Here is a 14836-nt window from a genome sequence, read left to right on the forward strand (position 1 = left end):
GCTGTACATTTTATGTTTGCTTTTGATCAAGGCAGGGACACACTACATCATTTAACATGTAATATATTGTAGGGAAAGACATCTTTATTATTTATCCCCATATAGCTGCTTCCCTCAAATACACAAACTCAGATTGATATTAAATACCATAGTGCCTTTATGTAGACTACATTTTTTCTGTTTATTAATTTTGTATAATCATGTAATAAGAAACAATGTAGCTTATCTTTGCTCTTTTATTTATTATTAAATAATGATTGCTTAAGAATTTTAATCATGTTCAAGGTTGATTAAACTTTACCAGTCCAAACTTGTTTTTCTTCCGATACCTTTCTGTGATCATAATTCTTTTAATAATAATTTTATTATGCTTGGCAATGATAATAAAGTGAAATTCACAACTGAACTTTTTTTTCTCTGTTTCATCTGTCACTTTTAAAATTGATAAACTGGAAATGTGAGGCTAAAAGCTTTTATGCTCACAGCAGTAGAACACAATTTACTTCATTAGATATCAAAATGTAATTTCCATAGGGATCATCATTTCAGCCTGCTTGACAATGAATATAATTCATTTTAAACATTTAATTATGTTGCTATATATCATATAGGTTTAGTAAGTGCTTCTGCAAACTGTAGTGGTCTGTAGCTGTCAGATAGTTTTTTTTTTTTTAATGGTTAAACATTCATGTAAATGTATTTGTGCTATGATAGCATGTGCATCATAATATTTTTTTAATTTATATTAATTGTATTTGTATAATTATGTTTTTGACGAATCTACAGATATATATATGAATAGGACAAAGTGTAATTTTAAATTCCTATGAAAATCGATTCTAGTTGGTAAATATTGTCCCATAACAATAAAAAGGTTAAAGGGGTAGTTCACCCAAAAATTTAAATGGTAATTACTTACCCTCAAGTTGTTCCAAACCTGTATGAATTTCTTTCTTCTGTTGAAAACAAAATAAGCTATTTTGTGGAATGTTGGTAACCAGACAGTTGACGGCACCGACTGACTTCTATAGTAGGAAAAAAAATTACTATGGAAGTCAATGGGTTCCGTCAACTGTCTGGTTACCAACATTCTTTAAAATATGTCTGTGTTCAACAGAATAAAGACATTTATACAGGTTTAGAATAACATGAGGGTGAGTAAATGATGACAGAATTTTCGTTTTTGGATGAACTATCCCTTTAATTTCTGACACTAGCGTCTACTGTACTGAGGATTTGCATCTAAGCAGGGCCTCGACCACTAAAGGGCCTCGAGCTCACTGCAATCTCTCCATTGAGCACCAGGTGGCAGCTCTACACCAGCAGTGTCTCTCTGAGTGATCGGAACAACAAACCGAACGGAGCAAGCGGGGTAAGAGCGTGTCCAAAACCGCCTCTGACCGCCACTTTCAAACTACATCCATGAAATAGCCGCGAACGCGCACTTTAAAGACACTGGAGTCCATCTAGCTCTTCAAGAAGTCCTTATAAACAACCCGGAATCGACCCTGAGGATCGGGTAAGTGGTAAAATGGCGGAGAGATTTATAGAAATTAGTGGCTTTAGGGTTATTTGGATGATGTGTTAGCCGCGCTAGCCTGATAAGCGAGGGACAGGATCCGAAACGAGCCGCCGTGCTTCCGTCGCCGTATTTAATTAATAAAAAACACCTCGCACGGCTCCTTGGGAATTTAAACTACCGTACCTGGCTTCACGAATGAATATGTTACGTATAGTGTGGCCTTTCATTGGTAAACAGTTAGCTAGCGGGCTAACCTTACCCTGCACAGTCAGGAACACAAATTGAGAGGCAAGATGGAGGACGAGGACGCGATGTTTTCCCCCCTCTTTCCGAGATGAAAAAAGCTGATGTCGCAGCTATTATGCTAATTCCATCACGTTGTCAATATTAAACACACTCACTGTCCATTTTTACGCGTTTTATGTACGCGTGTGGTAGATGCGCGTGCATAATGACTGGAAACGAGCGGAGCCAAAATGGAGAATCCCGAAAACAGCTGTGCTGGATCGACTTCAAGATGGAGATTTCCCCCCTTCTGATCGTGTTTTTAGTCGTTCCGTGCAATTATTGTTCGATTTCTCGACTGTGGTCTACATTTGCGCTAACAAGCACGTCATTTAACGTTGAAAATTGTGGCGTTGTGCGTAAAACTCTGCGAGTAATGAAGTATATCGTGGTAAGAAGTACGTTGAGGAGGAGTTTGCGAGCGTCCGCCTGATCTCAGCAGTCAGCACTCAACTTCACATACTAGCTCCATACAGTAGTAGATCACATAATTTCTCACTTTTGTAAACCAGTGGGTCGTGACCCAAAACGGGCCTTTCTTCTGTTTTGATAGGGTGTTAGGCTATAAAATAAAATAAGCTAATAGCGTTTATGTACGACAACAAAATACATTTGTTGATCAACTTTTAAAAAGGGGAAAGACACTTCCCATATCTTTTGTTGTTGACGTCAGAGGCCGTGTGTCCAATCAAACTTTACGGTATTTTGGCGCAAATTCATCTGTCAACTTGGTAAAATGGCTAATACTAATACACTATGCAACATGCGTTAAGATGAATAGGAAAACTGACAAAAACATATGCATTGTTGTTTGCGTGCAGGGTTTGTGCGGTTTTTTTTTTTTTGCTATATACATTCCGATGTTTGATTTTAAGGATGTTTTGCTACATTAGCTTGGTGTCTTGTATGAAAGCCAGTTGTTTTAGATGATCAATGCTCAGTATATGCTAAAAAGAAAGGCGGGGGCATATCTAGACTTCATGTTTGTACTACATTGAGCCCAACTTACAGTTATATTTGAGATATTATTTACACAGCTGATCCGTCCTCATATTGGTAGCGAACAGGAACCGGAGAGCATGGCATGGAATAATGGTGCAGTATTAGTTTTGGGCTAAGCTGTCACTGTCATCCGTGTGTGTATAAGCACAATGGCTGTGGATGGAAACGTCGTTTGGCGCCACTTTTCCTTCGAACGTATTGTCGATGATGATGTTACGTTATAGCTTTTGAATTCCCGCCTTCTCGACGATCATTCTGTTAAGAACGTTGCACTTTATTGCGTCGCTGCACCGTACACGTATATGCTGCTTATTGTTACTTGCTGGGTATTACATAACAGTTATCTCACGTCCTCGGCACACGCTTTGCCCTGCATTTGGTACAGAGAGGAACGTCTTATTGGCCACTTTTCTGTGATAATGTACCCGGTTATTGTGCTATTTAAAGCTTATATAATTCTCACACATTGGAGGACTAAAAGTCACCCCTCTTTATTATGCACATATATGGCCGAAATCAAAGTGTTGCTGCGGCCATGTAATGTTCATAGTATACTTGCTCTACTTTCAGAATATTAGTTTAACATACATTAAACAAACAAAATGATCCGTTTAAAATAATGGGCAGTCTCGGAAAATGCGTCATTTTTACAGCGGTGACCGGGTTCCTTCTCTCCCTGTTCATGTTTACGTCCACAAATGTTACTGTCGACCTCTGATTGGATGTGGTGAAAAGGAGGGCGGACGTGTTATTTCCTTATATGGGTACAGAGGTAGAATGAAGCTCTGGCTCTCGGAGATGCTTCCTGGAAACGATGGAATCTGGATAGCCAATCAGCAAGCAGCGCGATATGTCAGACTCGGCGAGCCACGCCCTCTTGTTTTCATTCTGAGCCCGCGGGCACATCTTCAGCGCTCAGCTCAGAACAGCCGAAACACTTTCATGGCACTGTAATTCTTGACACTTTTGCTATTGTTTTTGGTGTACTGGTAATTTTTCTCATGTCTATTTTATTTTACCAATGTTGTCTGAAAAATTGAATGCCTCTAGTTAAGGCCAAACCTGCTGAATCTTTTATGAAAATACTTTTGTTGTGACAATACAGATGACATCTGCTCTTCACAGAAGAGGTGCCGTTAAGTACTCAACAATGTCTCTAACATAATACTTTTCCTTACTTGTGGTATGAAATTTAGGTAGGTGTAAGCTGTCATATTTTTTTTTTCTTTTAGTCCTCTGAGCAAGGAGAAATGAGAGGTGTAACTCGTACTCCTAACTATATTTTAGGATATCTGCTACCAGATGTAAAATAAATCATCCTGTAATATTGTAAATATTATTAACGTCATTTCTTAAAGCAACCAAGAAAGGGTTTTATATTCAGAATATTTAGATGCAACAAACAAAAACAGTATATTAGTGGCCGATTATAGAGTGCAATAGCTGGGTTCCGGGAAGTAAAAACTCAATTCAGTTTTTCCATAACAAATATTTCTATCTATAAACCTTTAAAAACAACAATACTGTGAGCTACGAGGTTGTTAATAAATGGTATTTGCTTCTGTTGAAGGCGTTAGACTGCATTATTTTAACTTAAAATAATCATGTTTAACATTTTAATTTGTGGTAAAAAACTACATTACCAATGATGATGTACAGAAAATTCCACCGATCAGAGAATATAAAAGCTAAACGCTCCAAAAACAAAAATCATAATTAAAAAAAAAATGTATTCATGTCTTCAAGCCATGCAATGGATTAGGTAGGTTTATTTAGTTTTTTTCTAAACACAATCAACCAAGGGTCCAAAAAAACAAAGCAAGCAAGCGATTTTACTGAACATAAGAACTACTTACTTGTGTAAACACCATAATAAAAATGCATAGAATAAAAAACATCCTGGTTGATGAGTGATGGTCTTCCAGCGCTGTTTCAGCTGTGCGCTTCTATTCTATGGCGCATAGTAAATTAAAGGAGAACTCCGGCGCAAAATGAACCTTTGGTCTAATTACACATTGTTACCTAGTCAACCGTTATCTGAGATTTGTTTTCATGATTATCGAATGTAAATAGTTTTATCTCTACAAACAGTTTAGCCTATAAAGCTAGTATAACGCTAGTATATTGGGCATAGTGTAATGACAAATAAAAATCGCTTGTTAATACCACTAACAAGGCTCAAATTAGCCCCACACTAGCACGGTAGCATAATGAGGGTCCCTACCTTCAAACCGAAGCATTGAGAACTTTGTCAGTGTCCAGACAGTTTAATAAGAAGATATTTTAAACATACAGTCAACTTCGCGTATACAGGCAGAAGCCATCTTTGAAATACAGTCTTTACCAGTCGATCTACGAACGCCGATCCAAGCCTGCTGTTCGCGCTCACCTTATCACAACTCATAGCTCGTTCACATCTCACCAGCGCACTTGGATCGGCGTTCGTAGATCGACTGGTAAAGACTGTATTTCAAAGATGGCTTCTGCCTGTATACGCGAAGTTGACTGTATGTTTAAAATATCTTCTTATTAAACTGTCTGGACACTGACAAAGTTCTCAATGCTTCGGTTTGAAGGTAGGGACCCTCATTATGCTACCGTGTTAGTGTGGGGCTATTTTCAGCCTTGTTAGTAAATATATTTTTATATATGTTATAATTATGAAAATAACTCATACTAGGGCCATTTTTCCACCACATTTTGAATTTTGGGTGCATATTAATTCTGCTGGCATTTTTTGCCACCAACCCCCTGATAACATTAAGAGAAACATAAACAACAAAACTAACAGTTTTCTATATTGTTTTTCGTCATTGGAAAGAACAACATTTTTGGCTTTAAAGCATGATTTAAAAAGAAATGTGGCAAATGTTATACAAAACATATACCATCATTAATTATCATTTGAATATTGACAACATTAAGCTACATTTGAAAACATAATTGTGTATAAAGAGGCATGCTGTTTTGACCAATATTATTCTCTCTAGATTTAAAGATAGTCAAATTAACTATAACAAACAGGTTAAACAAGCCATAGCTTACTTTTAGACGTGGTGAATGAAGTTCGACTGTTCGAGGTTGTGATAGTCGTCCGATATCCCTTGCCAGTTATTATGCGTACAACAAATCTTCTTGCATGAATATGGTAATTTTCTAGTGTTTATATCCAAAAAGAAACGATGCTGGGAGATGTTTTTGTATTTAGCGCGATCACCGCGATGTAGGCTATTTCTGGGCTTGTGCAGCGTCACGCAATCGCGCAGAATCTGATGACTGACGTCAATGGTTCTGTTGCTTTCATTTTGTTTATCAATGGATGTTGCGATGATTTATATAAAAATGTATCAAGTCATTCTCGAGTCATACAGTTCAAGTCAAGTCAAGTCTCAAGTCATTAGATCTCAAGTCAAAGTCAAGTCGAGTCATTTTCTTAATTTAGTCAAGCAAGTCTCAAGTCCTTAAATTTGCGACTCGAGTCTGACTCGAGTCAAGTCATGTGACTCGAGTCCCCCATCTCTGGTAATAACTGAAACTCATTTCGCAAAGGGTGAGAGTCATCATTTAAGATTGAAAGGGCCATCCTTTGTAGTTGTTTGGCATATATAGATGCCACTCCTGGCATCTATATATAGGCTGCTGTCACTTTAAGAGTTTATGCACGGATCCAATATACTGTGTTACATAACTTGCGTTATCTTTCTCAACTATTAACTTTCCAAAACGGACTGTTTTAACTTAATACTCGCCAAGACGTACATTTTGACTTACGTTTTTGTGTATATGATTGTTTATGCTAGTAAGCCACTCATTTTGGTATTAGCAAATCACAAGCTGTTTGAGGGGAGGCTTTATGTGTGCGCCACTTATATAGATCAGTGGTGCACACTTTTGCTGTGAGTGTGTAACTTGCGGGAATTAGTAAAATTATGTGCAATACAAGCACTATTGAACCGGAGCGAATGAGACGAGTGAGTGAGAGGTGGCGGGTGTGTGTCACTTCGCCGTCGGAGAGAGGAGAGTAAGAACGTTCAGCTGACATTATTGCCTGTGCCGCTGGCAACAAAACGGACTGGTTCGGAATCGGAAAGACGCAGGGCTTAAAGTATTCCGGCCGGGAGCCGGATTTCCGGCTTGAGGGCAGGTCCGGCCTCCGGCGCAGGCAAAATTTATTAATCAGGCTGCAAATTACAGTCTGAGGCACTTTCGGCGCGGACGCGTTTGGAAAAAAAGAGTGCGCCGCTTCCATTATGAGCGCGCATACCGCGCGGCTACATTTGAAACTGGGAACTTGAATGCGGTTTAATATATTCGAGTTAATTCATTTCACCTACCAATCATATGAGAAGAGCGCAGCTCTAACTAATGTCACAAGCCTATCAGAAGCAGAGCAGGGCGGGTCCTGGCAACAGTGTGATTGAGATCCATACCTCACATTAGCGTCGTCGGTGAAAGCATGGAGCGCAGAACTCCAGAAACAACATCAGGTGACTTTAATGTCATCATGGATGAAAAGAAAGAAAGGAGATGTGAGTTGGTTGATTTCGTAAATTAGCTCAGGTCAGCATAATCATATTTTCTGTCTACACCTTTTGATGTTAGCCTTGACTGAGCCTTGTTAGTTTGACTGAGCTAACATTAACATACACTGCTGCTAGGTAACTTCAGACTGTTAGTTAAATATTTAATGTAGAACATTCTGTGTAGCTTACTAAAAAAACATTATGTGTAGGCCTACCATGAAAACGAGTCCACTTTAAACCGCTTCATTTTCTGTCAGCAATGTATGACAAGTAAAGTTAGTGCTGTCAACATTAACGTATGCGATTTCTCTCTTTTTTTTTTTGTCCAGCTTTAATGTTTTAAAATATTTAACACAATTAACGCTGCATAAGTTCTTTGTCATTCTTTAGCTAGGGTTATGATCACGCTCTTATTAGTTATTAGTTTGTCCAAATGCTTTAAACCATTAATGTGCGACAAGACAAACAAGAACGCACTTCAGTAAATGTCCTCCTCTCACACACACACACACGAGGCACAAAAAGTCGCGAACCAGTATCGAATTCTCTTTCGTGCTTGAACGAACAATAACACACACATTTATGCCAAAATGTCCATTTTGTCGTGTATCCTCACAAGAATCAATCATTATTAACCTTAAATGAGTTAAATAAAATCTTAAATGGAAGTAAAGAGTAGTGAGAGAATAAAGCCCCGTTCACACTACAAGCGACTTTGTCGCTGCATGTCGCCAGTGGCTGGCGATGAGGTCGCTAGTGGGAGTTCCCACTACTGGTTGCCTTTATGAATGACATCCAATGATGTGGAGAAGGATCATACGCACTCCGCTCCTATTGGTTGTCGCTCCCGAAAGTCGCTCCTCATTTGCATAAAGTTAAACAGATCTCAACTTTGTCGCGTCGCCAGACACGCCCCATCCGGTCGCCAACGGTCGCTGTCGCCGGATATCGCCAGCTCCCCATTGAAATGAATGGTGTCGCGTGTAGTGTGAACGGGGCTTAAGACGCGTGAGATCCAGTCACCAGCTGTAGATCTTGAAGTGACAGTAGCCACTAATTCTGTCTGTCAGTAAAGTTAACCAAAGAACAAAGGGAACAGAGAAAACTACTAACTACTCTTTGACTAAAGAATGCTTGTAGCTTTAATAAGGATCAATGTAATTTAATTGATAATTTATGCAGTGCGGACTATTTTATAACCCTAAAATTGTGGGGGAAAGAATTTATAGAGACATCATTAGCTATATTAATATCAGTGATACTGGCCTTCATAAATAAAAAGATGCCATAAAGGGTTCCATTTGAAGATAAGTCAGTCTGTGCAGTCCACCCCCCCCCCCCCCCCCCCCCCCCCCCCCCCTCCCAAAGTTCAGGCTCAGGAATTTTTTTCTCTTTAAGCCCTGAAGACGTGAGACTGACCGTCACCTATCCAGGACAAGCATGTGGGAAATCGGCTGATTCCGGTCCCTGGCCGGTCGATCGGTGCATCACTATCTGCTATAGTTTACTAATGTTTTGCAAAGTTACAAACCAAAGCGGTGTGTATAATGTGTACATATGCATCGGTGCGTGGTGCTTTTTCATACAAATTCTTGGTATAGTTTGGTCTCTAACTGAAACAAATATGCTTGTATTTTGCTTGTTGAGAACTTTCAATAATACATCGTCTATCTGTTATGTACTAGGGGTGGGAATCACAGGGTACCTTACGATACGATTCAATACATGATACATGGCTCACGATACCGATAATATCACGATACAGCAATTCTGCGATAATCAATATATTGCTAGACAATCCTATAATGATACATCACGTCTCATCTGGCTTAACTGAAAACAAAATGCCTGTGAAAAGGTTGAGTCCAAACTGTTAAAAAATCTCTCTGTAAATTAAATGTAACATTTAAATTATATTGTTTAAGCATAAAATAAATGTTTAATTTACTTAAAAAGCTTAAACTTTTCTTAGTGTGTAAACTGAAAGATTTAGGCCTACCTGCTTATCAACTTGTTTTATATAAACCTGGTACATTTTAAAATTGACCAACCTCTTTTATTTAAACCTGGGAACATCTCAGTGTTTACCAGGTTCTTTAAAATAAACCTGAATAGTGTTGTCAAAGGTACCGACTTGGGTATTTAAACATTAAAAAAATGTGACGATACCAGCATTTCCCCCTAGCTTTTTTATCGCCGTTGAGCGGATTCTTAAACACCTCTGATTAGCCATGCTCGCACGTTCAACATATATGTCTGTGATTGGCTACAATGATCAACACTTCCGCTTCACCGAGCGCTTGCACGGGTACACAGACACGACGGCGTTTGAAAGCAGGTGGATATATTAGGGATCCGCTGATAGACACCTGCTTTCAAGCGCTCACGTGTGTATCCGTGACGTGTAAGCGCGCGGTGAAGAGCGTCAAAGTTGTCTATTTACATCGTTTGTCTCCCCATAAATGGTATAAAAGCCGAAGTGCGTCCAGACTTTGGACTTAATCGTGGTTTGAGCATCTATTATTTTACTCGCACTGCTGTCTGCAATCCTGTTAAAAACCTCTTTTTCTTAGGCTAGTTAACTTATGTTCACGTTTCCCTCATTCACGTGTTGGGCGCCATGAAGTAGCGACGCTGGGAGCAGGGAAATCTATTTTAGAACTGCTTATTTTATTAATTAAAATATGGATATTTGTCGCCAGCGTATCGATTCTCGTATTGCACGGAGAAGGACAATGATATATTTCTAGGGCTGGTCCGAATACCATTTTTGGAGCTTCGAAGCTTCGGTAGTAATGAACATCGAATATTCGAAGCTTCGGAATCTCTATGTCTGTCTGTACGTTTGCATTTTGATTATTTCGAGAACCGATTTCGCGACACGTTCAGAATTAATAAACTTTTAATAAACTACAGAACCTCACGCGAGTAGAGCTTATATGCTCCGAGAACGGACACTGCACTAGTGATATAAAACACACACAGGTCTGTTAACTTAAGCAATATTTTTAATAAGGTAGTCTAATATTTTTCTCACTAACAAATAACTGACAAAGTAGGGTAGATTTAAATAAAGAAGCGGCGCGCCTCACGCGAGCAGGGCTTATATGCTCCGAGAATGGACACTGCACTAGTGATTTAAAACACACAGGTCTTAGTTTTAACTTAAGCAATATTTTTTAATAAGGTATACTCTCATACTATTTTTCTCACTGACAAAGTAGGGTAGATTTAAATAAATAAAAACGAAATTTAAATAAATAAAAACGAAATTTAAATATAGAAAAACGAAATTTAATTAAAGAAAAACGATAAATAAATGAACGAACTGTAATAGCCTAAATAAAGAACATGATAGCAATAACAATAACAATTTCAATAACAACATCACAATTAATAGTTCGCAGTAGATTAATTTAGATGGATAATACATTTTGTTTTTATTATTATATTTTCCACAATGTCAAAGCAACGCAGCTTAACCCAAAACACAAGCTCAGGCATGCACTTCTGTCCATACAAACTCCGCTGTTCTGCACTCTAGCCAGAGAAAACTCCCGTTGCAGGAACACTTTTAGTAGTCCAAGAAGAAGCAAATATATTTATTAAGTAGCTATAACAAAGTTATATGTTAAGTATTATATTTCACCAGATTTTATAGTGTAAAACATATTCAAGCGCGAATGAGAACCGTTTCGAGGGGGATGCCAGATGTGCAAAAAAAAAAAAAAAGATTATTCGAATGTCACATTTTCAAATCGAATACCAACCCACCGAACGAATATTCGGGTCCAGCCCTATATATTTCCCTATCGATATTTTGTCCCTCCGCTATTATAATGTACTATGATTTTACAGATCACATTTTCATGTAAAGCAGTTATTTTTTCACACTATGAGAGCACTTCTAATAGTTCAGCAATTTTAAAAGCATTAAGTGATCATATTTGCTATATACATATTCACTGTAAAGCCAAGCTTCTAAGCTTTAAAATGACACCTATTTTGTGTTAGTTAAGCAAGTAACATTATAACTTTGGATTTAAGAGGTTAAAGGGTTAGTTCACCCAAAAATGAAAATTACGTCATTAATGACTCACCCTCATGTCGTTCCAAGCCCGTAAGACCTCCGTTCATCTTCAGAACACAGTTTAAGATATTTTAGGTTTAGTCCGAGAGATTTCTGTCCCTCCATTGAAAATGTATGTACGGTATACTGTCCTTGTCCAGAAAGGAAATAAAAACATCATCAAAGTAGTCCATGTGACATCAGTGGGTTAGTTAGAATGTTTTGAAGCATCGAAAATACATTTTGGTCCAAAAATAACAAAAACTATGACTTTATTCAGCATTGTATTCTCTTCCGGTTCTGTTGTCAATCCGCGTTCACGAGTCCGCAGTGACGCTGCTGACGTGTTATCTGGTGCGTCCGTGTATTCGGGTTCAAATAAATATGGCTGGGAAAAAAATGCAAGTCTTCCTCTGTGTCGAAATCCTTAGACATTTTTGCAAAGATTGTTTTGTTTACAGCGTGCGTCTCCCTCAGACTGTAAACAAAGCTCGGGCGCACCAGATAACACGTCAGCAGCGTCTTACGTCATCAGCGTCACTGAACGCGGATTGACAACAGAACCGGAAGAGAATACAATGCTGAATAAAGTCGTACTTTTTGTTATTTTTGGACCAAAATGTATTTCCGATGCTTCAAAACATTCTAACTAACCCACTGATGTCACATGGACTACTTTGATGATGTCTTTATTTCCTTTCTGGACAAGGACAGTATACCGTACATTTTCAATGGAGGGACAGAAATCTCTCGGACTAAATCTAAAATATCTTAAACTGTGTTCCGAAGATGAACGGAGGTCTTACGGGCTTGGAACGACATGAGGGTGAGTCATTAATGACATATAATTTTCATTTTTGGGTGAACTAACTCTTTAAGGTTAACGATTAATCAATTGTTAATTTAAACAGCATCAATTATTAGAGTTTGGGTAAATTAACGTCCCTATTCCAGAATCAATGCTACTGAAAAATGCTACTGGGCGGGAACTGTTGCGCTCTATTTAATAGAATTCATATTAGTATTTCCTGGAGGTAAAACTTAATGTAACTATAAGCTGACCCTAACACATCATACCCCGAGGCAAATGCTTCATTTAATAAATCATAAAATGTTCATGTGCTCCTTTCTATGGCAGGCAGTTGGATATTTCAAAATATATATTCACATTCACATGACCAAAATTATGCAGAATGATAGATTAAGGGGGTAGCAGTGCTTCAAGAGATTTATCATTTGTCTGTGAATGATAATGACTGTTCATTTTATGCTTTCTTAAAGGTTCAATTTAAAGTTGGAATGTGCAGGATGTCTCCTATCACAGCTTAAGAAGCAAATATATTTAAGCTGTATGAAGGTTCAGTTGCCCTGGAAGTTAATAAAGTATAGTGGCTTCCTTTGAAGCATCTCAACCAAAGGTGTGAGTTTACTTTAGGGCGTAACTTTGTTTGTTTGAGCTGTGGTGGATGAACAGGAGTGAGTGGGAAACGTGAGCTCATTCTGTGTTGATGATTTCTGTTCATTGAAAAATCTCATGGCCCTTTCTCTTATACCATCTGCCTTTGACTAGCAATAGCAAATCTTGTTCTTGGCTGTGATGTAAACCAAAGGCTGTTAGCTATTTACAATTGTGCTGTTCAGTATGTCTCGGCCCAAGTTACGTCCTGTTTCAGTAGGAAACAGCCATTTCATGAGGTCTTTTAAGGATAATTATGGTGGTCTTTCTTGTTTATGGCTTATTACAGTGTGTTGTGTGCAAGAACAGGTGGTTTTGACAAGCATGTTTCACTACAGAGCTATGATGATGCCCTCATGGGCCGATAATGTCACATTGCTCTGATTTCTCTCTGCTGTAGATGTTTAAGAGCTTGTCATTTTATGTGATAACTAACTGGTTTCAGCAATGTCATTACAAAACAGTGTGACTATTTTGTGTAACATAAAAGACATTTTAAAGAATGTCGGTAACCAAACAGTTTGAGTCCATTGACTTCCGTTGAATGGACAAAAAAACACTTGAGAGAAAAACATCCTCTTTTATTTTCCACAGAATAAAGAAAGTCATACAGGTTTGTTTAAAGGACATAAGGGAGAGTAAATGGAAGAATTTTCATTTTTCACTAACATCATTGTCAGAAAAGGTGTTCTGTGTCATGTGCTGGTCTGAATCCCTTATGTGGGAAACATGGTCTTCTATAGCTTTGTTTTAGTGAAAGCGTGCTTTTAAAAATGACAAACTTATGAAATTTATGATGTTGAAAAAAATTATGAAAGGGAAAATATGCTGCTTTATATTTCTATAATTATTATTACTATGTTATATTTCTTTTTAACGAGGCACACAGCGGCCTGTCCTGCAGCTTTCGTCTCAGTCGGGTTCTTCACACTGACTGAGAGTCTGTCTGAGCGATCAGCTCAGGAGTCACATATGATGCTGTATTGCCCCCTTGTGGCTACAATATAACTGCATTTATTCTGCCTAACTGTAGTGACAGACTGAAGATGTAGACATTGTAAACGGTCCAAACTGTAATTGTTATGAGTTTTTGGAGCCATTTTAATTTTAGAAACTCCACATATACTGCTGCACTGAAACTTTTGTGATGATGTTAGTTACATAGGATGAGCATGAATACTCAGAAGTGACTGCAAGATTCACTGATCATGAAAACAATGGACCTTATTCATGAAACAAGAGCAGAACAAATTTTTGTGTAAATCGTTTGTAATGCCACTCGCGTAAATGGCTGGATTCATGAATGTGTGAACATAATTTGTTAGTTGGGACGAAAAACATTTAATTCTGCTGCTCCGTTCCACCTTTAAATGGTGCATCTGAACATTTTGCCTGTTCTTTTAGGCAAACTGATGACTTAATTTTGATAATGCTTCGAGTTTGTTTGCCCGTATAGTTAATCTTTTACTATTGAGCTTAAACGTATTTGGCTTGCTGTCTGCAGTGGAGGGGCTCGAGGAAGTGGCTTCAACTCTAGCTCTGAAGAGTTGAAAAATGTTCAACAATGGGTAAAAGATAGACAGTAAAAGAAATGCAGCGACCCCATAGACTTCAACGGAGAAAAGTGAAGTCAATTAGAAGCACTCACTTTCTGATTGCCAAGCGCACTGCGCAGGCTCACACTGAGCTTGATGACGTAGATGTGACGTGAGCAACCTGTCTGACAGTTATAAGTCTTCTAGTAGCGGTGCCAAGAGGAATCTGAATCATTCCCTTCCGAATCTTGCAGAGACGGAGAGCGTGAGACTGTAGGAGCTGTCCATGAGCTAGCAGCAGGATCAACTTTATGACTCTCTATGGGCTTCTTCCTTGACTTTATGCCTCCACGTCCCCCGATTGCCTGCGAGCTTCTCCTCCTGTCTATACGGTAACTTCTCTACTGTGCGACAGAGTCGCGTGTTATGACGCAATCGTTAGCC

The 14836-nt window shown here is 38.5% G+C and overlaps 1 protein-coding gene across 3 annotated transcripts in view; it reads left to right on the forward strand.

Annotated features, from left to right (window-relative positions):
- Positions 1–1323: 1323 nt before the first annotated feature.
- stag2b (STAG2 cohesin complex component b) overlaps positions 1324–14836 on the forward strand; it is a 33472-nt gene continuing 19959 nt past the window's right edge. For all 3 annotated transcript variants that reach the window (XM_056240300.1, XM_056240303.1, XM_056240301.1), the window contains exon 1: positions 1324–1519. The gene's annotated coding sequence lies outside the window, so the exon portion shown is untranslated. The remainder of the gene's footprint in view (positions 1520–14836) is intronic.

The sequence above is a fragment of the Rhinichthys klamathensis genome, unplaced genomic scaffold, assembly GCF_029890125.1.
Source record: "Rhinichthys klamathensis goyatoka isolate OS25496 unplaced genomic scaffold, OSU_Roscu_1.1 h1tg000591l_1, whole genome shotgun sequence".
Classification (NCBI taxonomy): domain Eukaryota; kingdom Metazoa; phylum Chordata; class Actinopteri; order Cypriniformes; family Leuciscidae; genus Rhinichthys; species Rhinichthys klamathensis.